At 43.3% G+C, this 15,579-nt stretch overlaps 1 long non-coding RNA gene across 1 annotated transcript; it reads left to right on the top strand.

Annotated features, from left to right (window-relative positions):
- The first annotated feature begins 7,459 nt into the window (after positions 1-7,459).
- LOC124048245 lies at positions 7,460-9,836 on the top strand. The gene is made up of 2 exons (XR_006841193.1): positions 7,460-8,128; positions 8,173-9,836. It is a non-coding gene; the product is annotated as an uncharacterized LOC124048245 (long non-coding RNA).
- Positions 9,837-15,579: the final 5,743 nt, after the last annotated feature.

Here is a 15,579-nt window from a genome sequence, read left to right as displayed (position 1 = left end):
TAACCAAGGACGTAAATACAGAAAATGAAATATGAAAAACCAGTATATGTAAAATCATATGCAACACTCACAAACTGGATGTTGAGGCTTGAGCACTTCCTTGCCAGCTCCTGCATCCCGCCATCTTGTAAAGTAAGAAAAAAAAGCAACGTATATTAATGCTTCATACTTGTGCTTGTGCTTGTGTGTGCACTCTCACATGTCGACCCATATTCAAAATGACCCCATGACTTTATTAAACTGACCCTGTGCCTCTTGTTCTCAGAAAAGAGATAGCTAGCCATCCCTACAGTATGTCCTGGCAGCAAATCTCAATGCTTTCATGGCTACAATGTGTGTCTACCTACAACAGACTGGTCTCTCCATGGTTAATGATGAGAGAGGGTAGAGAGTGGAGTGGGGGGGGGGGGGGTTAGTGACCTTAAACAGTGGTTCTCAACTGGTTTTGTCCCGGGACCCAAAATGAATCCGGTTGTCTCACTCGCGACCCAATATTTGCAGCGCAAAAAATAATTGCCAACATACAATCTGGAAAACTATTATATGACGAGAACAACATCCCCCGCCTCTTTCATTGTCAATAATACAATTTTGCTCATATTCTTGATGAAGAATGTTAATTAACTCACTGGCTTGAGACCCACGAAATCAACCAAAATAGTGCTGCTAACAGCTCTATATTGAAGAAAACATTTTCACAGATTAAATCATTTACACATTTAAATTCATTATCACACTTTCTACCTGGTTTAAGTCGTTTAAGCTCAGACTGGAGTATTTATTTATTTTTATTTAAAAAACAGTTGAGAATCACTGATCTAAAGTCCTTAAATAACAAAGGGTAGGGGAATGTCAAGACTTCACTAATATTTCCAATATATTAGCTTGCCTGGCTACTGCCCGCTACGTTCATTTAGGAAAGCCCATTAAATGGAATGCCCCAACACCCCTGTCCATTCATCAGCTGTCTTATCATGGTTCAGTCCAACAGGTTGACACATGGGAAGAGGGACAGGATTGTCTGTGATGTTTTGTTTTTGGGGGGCTTTGTTTGCTCCACCTTTACCAAATGTAGAGCTTTGTGAAGACAAAAAAAAGAAACGCAAGTAGCAAGATGTCTATGCAATTCCCCTCCAACCCCTCCAAAAGCGTGCTCCCTTTACTGGCGAGCCTGCCAGCCATGCTTATATTAAAGCGGTTTCAACCTTGTCTGGATTCCCCCAACTCAACTGCATGAATCCCAGTGATCCTTATTTGATCTGGGAACAAAGACCCTTGCTACTCTGTGTGTGCCGAGGCTCAGGGCTTTCAAGTGAATGGACCCAGGTTTGACGGGATGCCCACAGGCCTGGTCTTCACTCTCCAACCATGACCTAGCTCACCGGTTGGTGCCTGGGGACCAGCAAGCCCACTCGTTGAGATGTCAAAAGGACAAGTGGAGTTGGAAGGAAACTGTTGATATCATAGAAGATTGGATAGAGTTGTGCTGTTGTAAACTGCTCCGGAATCTCTGTGCGTGCGTGCGTACATGCATGGCTGTATCTGTGTTACAGTATTTGTCTACACGATACAACACTCTCATGGTTCGGTGGATCAATTCAGTGCTACCTAACAAGGCCCATGTAGCCTCAGACGTGAATTGTGTCTTTTGTATTTTTCATTTAGAAATTAGAGTGAAAAAATTCATCACTTGCATAAGTTGAGCTTTAAAATATTGAATCTACCCAGTAAGCAAAATTACGTTGAAGAGATGTCGAAAATCCGTATTTTCCAGACGTTGAAGTAAGGTTAATTTTCCATTCTGAATGAAAGTTTAAAATATGTAACATTATATAAATTATATAACAATAAATCAATTGAATATAGGAAAGAGGAGCCATCTGAAGATTGCAGCAAATATTATTTATTATTTCTTCCACCAGTCACAAGCGTTAATGTGAACTTGATGTTCCAAGCATTCCAACCTACAGAATAAACCAGCAGACCATGGTTACAGAAATATTATTTTCTTGCTATGACTGATATGTTGTTGTTTATCTACCTTAGTTGACTGTAAGTCTGCGGAATGACCAAAATGTAAATGTTAAATGTAAAAACAGACACTTGCAAAGCATTCTGTGTGTTATTTGTAAATATAATATTGAACCTTTATTTAATTAGGCAAGTAAGTTAAGAACAAATTCTTATTTGCAATGACGGCCTACCCCGGCCTACCCGGACGCCGCCGGGCCAATTGTGCACCGCACTACGGGATTCCCAATCACGGCCGGATGTGATGCAGCCTGGATTCGACCCAGGGACTGTAGTGACGCCTCTTGCACTGAGATGCAGTGCCTTAGACCGCTGCACCACTCGGGAGCCCTAATGAGCTCCGCCCCCAAACAAGTACAAATTTGGTTGGTCCGGACCACACCTAATCTGAACAAATCATAGATGTCTAGGCTATGTTTCACAAGTTGGAATATAACAGTACGTTACAGCACAGTTCAGTACAGTAGAGTACAGTTTAGTTCAGTAGAGTATATTAGAGTAATGTAGGGTAAAATACAGTATATTATACTGTACTATACTTTACTGTGCTGTGCTAAACTATACTTTGCCCTTCTTTACTTTAATGTACTCTACTGTATCGTACTGTACTGTGCTGTACTGTACTAAACTATACTTTACCCTTCTTTACTTTAATGTACTCTACTGTACTGTACTATAATGTACTGTGCATTGCTGTACTGTGCTCTCCAAACTTGTGAATCATAGATGTCTTTGATTGGTTCAGATTTGGTCCGGCTCGGACCAAATCTGACGCATATGTTTGGGCCAAATAAAGGTCGGTCCAGACCAGACCAAATCTAAACCAAACAGAAACGTCTATGATTGGTTCAGACTCGCTCTGGTCCGTGGACGTTAAAACCCCACCAAAAAAAGAGGTCCGAGGGTAAAGTAAAGAAAAGTATAGTTCAGTACTCCAACAGAGGTCAGCGTTTAGTCCGTGCTTAGTGGGTTTAGTGGCCAAATGAATGTACTTCAAGACATTATGGTTTTCAGTGGGAGGTGAGTTACGTGCGTTGGTGAGCTGCGAGTAACGTGCGATTGGCAGGATGACCTCTAACCTCTCCTCATGATGGTCAGACACCTGCAACTCACGAGACACGGGTGAATGCACTGGTGAACGAGCCAAGTTACCACATAAACAAGACCGCTTTAACTGGCCGTGCACTGACATAGCAGCACATACGTAGTTGAGATGCACTCTCAGCAGCCTAGATTCTAAAGGCTGTCTGGGGAATATTCTAGAAAAGTAGTCGTTGATTGTGTCAGCATGAAGACTTTAAATACACTGATTGCACCCGATAATGGCCAAATAGCGCTTACATTTGAACTGTTACTTTGAACTAGTTGAACTGTTATATAAGTGTTGGTGTGGCCTCGAAGCCACAGCTGTTGACAAAAATTTTTTTTTTTACCAATGTTTCTGGGTAAACTTTTAATGAAGTGAAATATCTGAGTGAGTGGTGCTGGTCTTGTCAGACCCTATTAGGTTGTTAACCGTGAGACAATATGAATTTGCATGATTAGTTTTAACATGCACCCACCCATGAGAGTGTTGGCTAGAACACAGTGACCCATTCTACACACACACACACACACACAATCGCAGACACACACTTGTTTCCCGGACTGAATAAGAAAGCTATTGAAGGATTCTCTCAGGAAAAAATAACATTTTCTAAATAAATGATGATAAACATTAGATGAACCACCATTGTTAGCTCATCTTTTTGTGCCCTCTGGATAGAGAATGTCATGGTATGTACTGTTAGCGTCCTGTTCTCCTGCTCTTTGGTTTTGGATCGTTCCACGCAATCCCTTTGCTATTTTTTAAGTAGAAATTGTGCTCCAATATTGCATTTTTAAAAGCCTGTTATATTGAAGTGCCCTTTAATATAGATCACATGGAGAATTAAATAAATCAGATTTTCCATATTAAAGTCTTGCTTGAGTGCCAGAATTCTGCAAGATGTGAGCTGAACTCTCAATTTAATAACTATTCTGTATATATATATATATATATGTATATGAATAAATATTGAACATTAACAGTCAAATCATAGTGTAAAAGCAGGTCAGCTGGTTTTACTCTTTGCCATTTTCTGGTGATTTGTGGTGGAAAACTGACGGGGACTAGCATAACACATCAACCCTGTTACCAATAGATAGACAGGCTGGGCATGTTTTGACAAAAATAATGAAAAGCTTGAATTCAATTGCCCCTCCCTGTTGCACAGAACAAGCTTCCACCCCCTCTGTCTCAAGGGGATTCATGGCTGATTCCAGATGAATTTGTCAACCCTGCTACTTTATTTGGCACTTACTATGGTCATTTTTATTCAACCTTTTGAGATGGGATTTTTTTTTTTTTATGTATGAAGTTGAAATGTGTGTACAAATGTGTACACTTCTCAAAAGGCACCGAATTGGTGGAACGACCCTTTTCCATTTGATTTCCCCATATCCTTTCTCCTACTGCAAAGAAACAGCACCAACGAGATAATAGTTCTGTGTGTGTTACTGTCTGTCTCTCTATCTGTCTGTTTCAGGGTGGGTGGGTGAATGTGGGTGCATGTGTTCACGTGTTTGGTGATAAACACTGACAACGCGGTGAGCACTCAGACAGGAGTTTTCTGTATTTGGGACAGTTCCTTGCCCCAAAACCAATTATGCCCTATGGTCCAGAAGGAACATGTCCCACCTTTGCTTACTACACACAGAAACACAATGCAGTGTATAAAATGAATTGTAACCATCACAGACAGTGGATTCCTGCTTGATATTCTGGTGTATGGATTTACAGCTAAAGAGTAAGCAGCATTTCCCAGCTCCCCCACACAGTTGGCTAATGGTCCACGTGAATAGCTTCCATCCAATATGGCAGCAATTCACCATCTGAGGAAAAGCTTTGTTCCTGTGTCATGACCTGTTCTATTGATGTGTGCTTAATGTCCAATACTTTGTGATCCATTGGAAGCGTGGTAAGGCTCAAACTTGTTTGTGTTGGATGTGTTGGATGTGTGTACCAGATACCAGACATCAGTTCAACTTCTAGTTTTGATTTACATTTGTTTGAGTTGTCAAAGAACGTGAAATCAACCAACAAAATTCACCATGTCATTGGATTTAGGTTAAAAGTTGGGTGAAAAAATGACCAAATTCATGTACGTTGATTCAACATCATCACCGAATTTTGGGGTTGAAATGATCTGAAAACAACTTTGATTCAACCAGTTTTTGTCCCAGCAGGTTGTGTGTGTATGTACGTTGTGCGTTGCGTATGTCCCTCTGTGTCTGTTTGGGTGTGCACGTGCCTCTGTGTGTGTTGTGGATGGCACGGACCTTCTTTGTTCTCCCCAACTCCCTAAGCATCTTTTGAGGCCGCGGTACAAGACAGGTTTCTGTAAAACAGAGCCTTGTCATAGACTTCCATTATTATTTTCCTTGAAGAATGTAGCCAAGAGTGTTCAATAAGCTGGGCGGAGAGGGTTAGGGGGGGGGGGCGTTAGGAGGTGTGTGCGGGGCTTGTACCTCGTGAGTGCGAGCAGGGTAATACTTAAGGGACTCGGCTGAAATGACGTTCAGTGGAAAACAGACTGTTAATAGTGTTCCGTTAGTCCTGTCTTGTTTTGGCCGCTAGAGGCATAGCAGGTGTTGAAACGGCTGCCTTATTGATTGCGTTTTGTATTGCTGCTCTGTGACACTGTACTGCGGCATTTTGTATAGAGATTGATGATTGGTGTGGGCGTTCATTGGTTTGCTTTGAGAAAATGCAGGTAATAGAGTTGGGAACTTGGGGGAAATGTGTTTTTCCAGCTTACGTTTTTGGAGAATAACCTTATGAGGATATCGTTACAGAGGATTAGAACTGACTAGAGCCAACACCCACGTGAAGGCAACTCTGATGCAACAGAGGCAAGAAAAACTTGAGTTTAGAGGGATCTACTGAAAACCACATTATGACATTTTAATCCTGCCAATGATACAATGGTAACTATACTACAGGAAAAGGTGTGTGTGTGTGTGTGTGTGTGTGTGTGTGTGTGTGTGTGTGTGTGTGTGTGTGTGTGTGTGTGTGTGTGTGTGTGTGTGTGTGTGTGTGTGTGTGTGTGTGTGTGTGTGTGTGTGTGTGTGTGTGTGTGTGTGGTCTAGAGGAAGAGGTTGGGCACGTACTTGTGTGCGACTTCATTTTGTGAAGCGCATTGACTATTAAAAGTCATGACTGTCAGGTGTCTATCGGTAAACCCTCCTCTAGATGTGCTTGTATACAGTAGTATGTTGACCTATGGTCATTGAAAAGCACTATAACCCCTCTATGGCCCTTGGAGCTCTGCTCCTTGACCTGCGCTGTGACCTGGTCACTACCTCAGACATGGAGAGCTGTAAATATTATAACGCGTGAAGATCTATGAACGGGGGTGAAGCGATCGCTCTGGCCATCTCATCAGATTGGCCTGTATTGTGTCTGTTAACTACTGGACCAAATTGTTGCCAATGAATTAATAGCACTAATAGGTAACACCTTTAGGAGCTTTTGACGGCAGGTGATTACAGTTGGTGAATTGATTGGTCTGCATTATGCTGCTTGGACTACCTATGTGTGTACATTGTCTATTGAGGTGACTAATCGTGGAGATATTTTTGTAAAAGGTGTGGTGGAAAATATATCCCTAGGCAGCAAGGAATGTACAATTAATTAACAAAAAAATATATATATATTAGAGAATTAGCCATCTGTATGAATACATATGCAATGTTTGTCAGGTTGAAAACGGGTTTGATCGGTCAGGACTGCTCAGGTTTGAAAGTGAGGCCTCAAAGGGTGCTTTTCTTAACCCCTCCTTTTCCCATGCCGTCTCCTGTCTTTCCCATGGCACTGATCTGACATGTACACTCCTAGCGCAGATTACCCTGCAAGTCCATCGGCCAACGCTCCACTAAAGCCTTGTAATTGTATGCAAAGCCAGGAAATGCTCTGTTAAGCTAGTTTTGAAATCCAGCGAAGGGACCAAATGTTCTCACACAGTAACAGACTGGTCTAATTGAGCCCATAGATTCAACAATACCCATTCGACTAGGAACACACTGGTTGAATCAACGTTGTTTCCATTTTTTCCCCGTTTTTTTTTCTTCCTTTCCCCCAATGAAATGACATTGAACCAACGTGGAACAGACGTTGAAGTGACATCTGTGCCCAGTGGGATGGTACTATACTACAGTACCTTACCCACTACTAAATTCAGTCTAAGGCTCCATGTCAAACTGCCTCTGCGTCACCACTGTTCTCCAGTCCTGGAATAGGGACTGCACTCTGGGTGAGGTTTTGTTCTCCAGTCCTGGAATAGGGACTGCACTCTGGGTGAGGTTTTGTTCTCCAGTCCTGGAATAGGGACTGCACTCTGGAGTGAGGTTTTGTGAGGTTTTGTTCTCCAGTCCTGGAATAGGGACTGCACTCTGGGTGAGGTTTTGTTCTCCAGTCCTGGAATAGGGACTGCACTCTGGGTGAGGTTTTGTTCTCCAGTCCTGGAATAGGGACTGCACTCTGGGTGAGGTTTTGTTCTCCAGTCCTGGAATAGGGACTGCACTCTGGGTGAGGTTTTGTTCTCCAGTCCTGGAATAGGGACTGCACTCTGGGTGAGGTTTTGTTCTCCAGTCCTGGAATAGGGACTGCACTCTGGGTGAGGTTTTGTTCTCCAGTCCTGGAATAGGGACTGCACTCTGGGTGAGGTTTTGTTCTCCAGTCCTGGAATAGGGACTGCACTCTGGGTGAGGTTTTGTTCTCCAGTCCTGGAATAGGGACTGCACTCTGGGTGAGGTTTTGTTCTCCAGTCCTGGAATAGGGACTGCACTCTGGGTGAGGTTTTGTTCTCCAGTCCTGGAATAGGGACTGCACTCTGGGTGAGGTTTTGTTCTCCAGTCCTGGAATAGGGACTGCACTCTGGGTGAGGTTTTGTTCTCCAGTCCTGGAATAGGGACTGCACTCTGGGTGAGGTTTTGTTCTCCAGTCCTGGAATAGGGACTGCACTCTGGGTGAGGTTTTGTTCTCCAGTCCTGGAATAGGGACTGCACTCTGGGTGAGGTTTTGTTCTCCAGTCCTGGAATAGGGACTGCACTCTGGGTGAGGTTTTGCTGTACAGACGTTTGTGTATGATCTTTGTGTCGCTGTATATTATCTGAACTTTTGCGATCCAGAGAGGGGCCACGTGCCAATTTTATTCAAAAGATCTCGACGATGCACTTCAAGTATGACACCTGATTCAAAGCTATGGGTTTTATTGTCTTACCAAATTTGACCAATGGAAAGTTGTGAGCCTCAATACCGATGGGTTAGAATTTATTTTCTCTGTTTTGAGTCATTTTTGTTTCGCGCACACACAAAACAAATTCAACCAGTCCGTTGTTCAACTGCTCAGTGTATTTGTGGTTATTGATACATAAAACAGACTTCAAAACCTTCAGCCAGCAGTACATGCAAATTTGTCAAAATATATGAAAGAAAACATACAAAAACTGCTGTCTACTACAACTAAGACTTTTTGGTATACTTTTCTATCACAGACATTTATCTAGGTTTCTTGCTTCACTGCGATTGCTGAGGCTGCAGGGAGGTTATGAGGGTGGGTGCTTCACAGACACTCTGGGGCCATGACATTTCGCAAGGTCAGGTCAGAGGTCAGTCTGTGGCAGCCACGTAACACATAGGTCTATGTAATGACACCCTGTGTCTGTACAGTATACCTGTCTTTGAACACACTGCCGAACACGTTCCCTATGACACCTCAACTTTAAACAGAGCCTCTAGAATTATTATTATTTTTTTTTGGAGGGGGGGGGTTCTTAAGCGACTGCAGCCAATGGAAAAAGCGAGATGACCCTGTAGTTCTTACCTTGAGGTTCAGTCTGGATATGTGTGATTGCAGTGTACAACAGACACTTTGAAGAAAGGATATTGCAAGGCTGTAGTCTTGATCTGAGACTGCCGTAACTTGTGGTCAGAGAGGGGACAAAGTACACAGACAAACATGTGGCCTTCAACAGGCTAAAGACCGTCACCAGTAGGGACCTGATACTTTCTCTCTTTCCATCTTTCTCTTCCTCTCTTCCTCTCAGTTTCTCTGGGAGAATCTCAATTGCATACCCCTCGAGTCCTCTCCTCAAAACCTATTGGAGGAAAAGGTCAGAGGGGAAGGACCTCTGGCTTTCCCATCCAATGGGTTTTGAGAAGGAGAGAGGAAGCGAGTAGTATGCAATTGAGATTCTCCCTCTATCTCAGATGCAGTCACTGTTACAAGGACATGACGAACAGTATTCAGGATCAATTTCCACAAAGCACAGGGACAAACACAAGGTAGTCAAACACAGGCAGGCAGTAGGCAAGCTCTGGGCAAAAGACTCTTACACACACACAAAACCTCTGAATATATATATACTGTGATTTCCTCTCACACCACCCACACTGTCATCACACCTACCACCACCACCAACCAACTAACCCCAACCCAAACTCCACCCCCTTCCTCCTGAACCTGTACCTTCGTCCTATCCCCTTCTCGCCCTAGCATCTGAACCCTCCCTCTCCAATAAGAGTCCAGTGGGTGGTGTGATGTCAGGTTTTTGTGGTGGGCTGCTTATGACCGGTCCAGACAATCAGCGTGTTTGTAATTGTCAGTGTGTGATTTTCAAATCTTTGTTTATGGTCAGGATTTTAAAGGAAGATATTTTTATGGTAATTGTCGCTGGTCTATTTTACTATATATTTATGTAATAAATATGTGACTAAATTTAAATTCTCCTGCTCCCTGGTCTGTTATTGCCTCCTCCTCCATCCCTTTGTTAACAGTGTGTTACCTGAGCATCGGGTAAGAGAATGTGTCAGGGAAAAAAAGCTTAGTCTCAGTTTAGCAAACTATGGTAATTGGCAGGTAATGATAGGGGGGAGAGAAACAACGGATAATTATCTTTAATTAATGATTAGTAGTTGTGAGAGTAGGGGACAAGTGAAACTTTGATCCAGTGTTTAATGTAGTCTCCAGCAGCACGGCTAGACATACAGTACACTGAGTAGGCTATATCCAGGCCTTACCTGATACATCTGTTGACAGGCACCACTATGAAAGAATGCTTGGGAAGGAAGGGAGATGGGTTGTGTGGACTTCACTGACTTCACCCATGTTTACCTGACATATACACATCGAAACAGTCTGCATTTCCCAATTCAGTGACCCCCCATCGCCGTCCTGAGGAAAAGACACCGCCAAGGGAACGTAAACAGGGGAATTCTGGAGCAGACTGATTGTTTGTCTAACACACAAAGAAAGGCCTGGAAACAAAAGCAAGTAGTGTTTGTCAGTGTCCCCTCCCCCCACCAGAACCCCTAACGTCTCTCTCCATCCCTCCCAGACACTGCACTGCTTTACTGAAACACGTACTGTATATACCCACACATCTCTGTATTTCCATACCCTATATCTTTCCACTGCTATAGGAACACGTATATACAAACATTTTCACTGTCCTTTATGTTTTGAAATGTTCACAATTTCAAAAAATGTTTTGTGGAAAAGTGGAGGCTTTTTCAGGGGGGGGGGGGGGGGGTTATGTAGGAAATGTACATTTGCTCAGTTATGTTTGCAGTCAGCCAAGGATGGAAACGCGTCATGCAGAAATTGCGGCAAATTATGAGTAAACAGAACCTGTCATGTCACATCGCTATGGGATTGAATGGATGGGGCTGCTAACACTGTTCAGTACAAGTCACATCAGTAGGCTACATGTCACACTGAATTCTCTCCACTTTGGTGGCTGATCAACTCGGATGTCTCTATGTTAGATTTCAAAGTGTCGTATATGTTTTTTTTTTTAAGTCTCATGTTGGTTTTTTTTACAAACAGGGATGATTTAAATGCACTAGATTGCGGGTGTGTTTTCCTATAAAAAATTCATCCCAAGCGTTCACACTCCCAGAGAGCACGGTGTGAGGGGTCCCTCAGGTGAGGACATGGCCAGGCTGACTGTTCACCGCCTGGCAGCAAAAAGACTGCATTACCCAGGCTTCACAGCTTCAGGTCAGCATGGGCAAGCTTTGCACATAGATGTATACCTGCCACGATTTAACAAGAATCAGAAGTGGGATGAACAATATACAAAACCTAACTTTACTAAAACCTATACTTTCATCAATGTGAAAGTCAGCCCAAAAGCCAGTCAATTTGAAAGAGTCACATAATTGACAGATTATTGCAGACACGCAGCGTTTTCTCATTGATACTTTTCTTGTCTTGGCTATGAATCTTTTGCAAGGAGCCCGCTCAATCAGCATGTAGGTGGAAGCTGTTGTGGGGGCTGTGATCTCACAATGGCAGCTTTCCTACCAACCAATCCCTCCCCTGCTTTTCCGACCCTAGACCTGCCTGCCCCCTTAGTGGCCCCCTCCTCTCCTCTTCCCTATTTTCCCTCTCTTCATACTCCATTGTAGGAATTTTCCACTCAGCAGCAAACATTGCAGCCAGCTGTGCTGTCAATTCAAGTATATACTCACACGTGTACGGGCATTCAGAAACTTTCCCTCTCTCTCATTACGCACTCTTTCTCCAACACTATGGCAGTGTTTATTCTGATCTTTTTTCACTAAATGGTCTTTTGACCAATCAGATCAGCTCTGAAACAGATCCGGTTTGAAAAGATCTGATGTTATGGGTCAAAAGACCAATTAGTGGGGGGAAAAAAATCTGAATTGGGCTTCCTGTCTAAACGCAGCCAAACACATTTTGGGCTTGTTCAACATTGTAGGCGCAGGCGACTGCCTGACTGATCTACCAATCCTTTAGCGCCATAAATAACTCCTCAGTCAACATTTACCCACGAAGCATCGTGGATTTGATGCTCTCGAACACGGCCATCGTCATACTGAACATGTAACGGCATTGTGAATTTACTTCCTGCCTGTCAGTCAACCGTACAGATTTATTTGGATCTCTATCCTTCCTCTCTCTGTTTTCCCCCAGGCTCATTAATGCAGCAAACCGCTCAGATGAAGTCACAAGAAATAAACATGGAAAAAGCCCTGCATTCTGTGGATAATTCCCCCATGACGGTTAAACAGGGGAACGTAAAGCCAAAACACAGGGGCATGACTACCTGTCGCCCGCACCCCTTCCTCTCCCGCGTCACTTGTAAACAAGCAACAAGGAATTGACTCTGACAGTGGTACCCTCTCTTTGCCCGCACTCTCTCTCCTACACTCCTCTCCCGCTCTTTGTCACTTTCCATCTCTCCCTCCCTCTCCCATTCTACTCCCCCGCCATCCCTCTCGCTCGCATAGACATAGGCTAAACACACACGTCTGCACACGTATAAGTCCATTACGCAAGAGTCTACGCAAGAGTCTCCACTTCATCCCTTCTCGGGTGTCCTCAGCTCCACTCTGCCGGGTCAGATGACATATAGGAACATGTAGGCTACACCATGCTGGAAAAGAGAAGAGGGGAGTGGGGATCCTTATAAAAGCCTTTGGCTGGGGCCTGAGCAGTGGGAACTAGTAGAGAATTAGGGGGGATAAAGGACACACAAAAAAAATCTTAACGAGGGAAGGGAAGAGACTTCAGAAAAGGAGGTGGAGCAAGTAGGCCTCCTGAGGGGAAGGAGAGAGTTCTCAGAGATGGTAGTGCAAAGAAAAGGTTTGAAAAACAGGGCAGCTGGGTAACTCAGCATAACAAAGTAAGACAAGGAAGCTAATTCAACTCCCGAGAGTTGTAAAAACTCACATTGAAAAGAGAGTGCAGAGTAAGAGAGATGATGCACTTGTGGCTGCAGCTCATCTTAGATAGCAGTGATTCAGTGCTGCTGTGTGTTTATGAGTGGGTTATGGGAATATGCTAGCCGGGGCATAAGGAGCTTAGATCCAGGAGGCCTCAGCAGGGGGCAGCCAGTGAGGCTATACTCTGCTTTCATCGATGGCCCAGGGAGAGAGAGGGTAAGCAGACAGAAAGATGAGAGGAAGCAGGCGGTCCTGGGACTGGGTCAGTGAGTGCGGACGTGCAGAGAGAGGAATGGGAAGAAAAGGGCGGGTAATGCCGGGATGAGCAGGAAGGATGCCGCGTCTGTCAGGTTACATCACGCCTACAACCTCTCCTGGCCATCTATTACATAACAGGGAGAGGGAGAGAAAGATGGAGAGCGAGAGAAAAAGTGCAGGGCTCTCCTATTGACTATGTTCTGTGGCTCTTTCTTGTTATCAGGACATGAGATGCCGCAACAAAAAAAAAACAGCACTACTGTCAAATTCTACAATGAACCGCACATAGTTCACCGGGTCCCTGGCCCTGTGTGAACTGCTGTGTAAAGCAAAGTGTATGTGAGTGTGTTATGTCAACACAGTGTGTAAACCATAGAGATAGATAGAGCACTGATCTTTCTATATGTGCCATTATAGCGTCTGTGACAGCATGGGCAGCGCCATTGAGGCAATCTCCATTTTGAAGTAGTCAATTTTCTTCTTCATGATTGGCTGATCCCTCCTGATGACCCGGTTGGACAGGACTCCAACAGAGTCACCAGGAGGCCTCAGCCAATGAAGTTGGAAGTCCCACCCTGTTGACTACACTAAAATGGTGGAAGCCCTCAAACGCGCTGCCCATGATAATACAGCTGTTTGGCCACTAGAGGCCTCTTTCATTCTCTATGGTGTAAACTCTAGGCCCTGGCTACGAATATGGAGTTTTCGCCCTCCGCCCCACCCTTACAGAAACCTCTTTCTCAAAGCTTAGAATCCGGATCATGTTCTGCGCATGTTATTTTACACACACTATGTAGCTACTGCTCACACTCCACTTCCCTTTACGTTTCTCTCTTTACTCACCCTCTTCTGAACCATGGTGATGTGGCTATGGGATGGGCAACTTTGATGTGTGTGGGGGCCACCCACAAATGCATCCCCCCTCGTAATAGCGGCCCCCCTCTTGACAGAAAATGTATTTTTAAATTACTTTCTAAAGTAAATTTCCTGCAATCCTACATATTTTGTCATGGGCCGGAGAGAAGATTTTGCAATTTTATAACTCAATTCATGCAATTCTACTCATTTTGCTATGGCGCAGTGATTCCCTGTGTCATCCTACACTGCTATGGCTATAAACAAGCACTGTTTAAATATGCTAGGTAGGAAATTATGAGACTCCTACTTTCAGTTCCATGACAGTCTATTGATCTCTAAAAGGACAGTGCAACTGATGAAGCTTACCTGAGATATCAGAGTATTCTTCTGCATTTAAGGTGAGCTCGTTCCCCTATGACAAAATGTGTAGAATTGCAGTAAATTCGCAGTTTTACATCATCCTTCTGGCCCTTCAACTGTGCCACAAAAGCATGCAGAAGTTGCAATGTCGACATCCATATTTATAAACACAGGGTCGCTATATTTATTGTTATTTGTGGTCGTAAACATTATTTAGAGTTAATTATATGAGGGGGGGGTGTTAATTGATTTTACAGTACAAGGGGAGGGTCATGTGAAAATATTTGTAACATTGGGGAGGGGGGCACATTTTTTTTTAAATGATACCTTTAGTTTGACCGGCACCTTCCCCCAGTAAATTTCGATCTGTCCCTTACCAGATTATGGTATCTATTTCCCTTCTCTCTCCCCATTCATTGTATGTCTCACTGCTCTGTTCTATGCTGTTGTGTTTGTCTCTACTCAACCTCTTGTCTTAGTTGCCTATATGGCCTTTATTGAGAATAGAATGGACAGATTTGCATGCATAGTAAACTCTTGCATATTGTGTCTTTCTTGAAAAGAAAACAATATAGTATTATTGAGGTTTTGCTGTATATGATCTGTGTGTCCCATTTCTCTCTTCCTGGGTGTTACTGTGCATTTTGTCCCTTCAGTCACTCCATACCTAAAGCTAGAGATCCTCTACTGCCCTGAGCCTGGGGTTCCAGAATTCTAAAGGAGTCCTACAGGAGTCCAGTCTACCTACAGCTCATGCATATGGAGATTTTGTTTTCATTTCTTAAAAGCATTTATTTTACTTGAACCAGTCTAGTCTAGTCAATTGTTGATTAAGGGAGGATGTTGCTGAGGAAATCTGATGTCTCTAAATGTGAATGGGAAGAACGAGTTATTTGATATGATTAAGATGCGAACTATGTTCGGTTAGTTTGGAATTCATTTCACAACCTTTTTTAAAAAATCACAAGACACTTATTTTTTATATTTCACTGTTAATATAATAGAACAAAAGTATAACATAAAAGGTTTTTGTGTCTTAAAATGACATGGTGAATTCGGAAACTATTCAGACCCCTTGACTTTCTCCACATTTTGTTACGTTACAGCCTTAATCTAAAACGGATTAAATCGTTTCCGCCCCTCAATCTACACACAGTACCCCCTAATGACAAAGAAAAAACAGGTTTTCAGAAGTGTGTGCAAATATATTTGGGAAAAAAACTGAAATATCATGTTTATTCAGACCCTTTACTCAATACTTTGTTGAAGCACCTTTGGCAGTGATTACAGCTTTGAGT

The sequence above is a fragment of the Oncorhynchus gorbuscha genome, linkage group LG11 (genome assembly GCF_021184085.1).
Source record: "Oncorhynchus gorbuscha isolate QuinsamMale2020 ecotype Even-year linkage group LG11, OgorEven_v1.0, whole genome shotgun sequence".
Classification (NCBI taxonomy): Eukaryota; Metazoa; Chordata; class Actinopteri; order Salmoniformes; family Salmonidae; genus Oncorhynchus; species Oncorhynchus gorbuscha.
The sequence above is the reverse complement of the archived record's forward strand: the minus strand, read 5'-3'. Positions and strand labels throughout refer to the sequence as shown.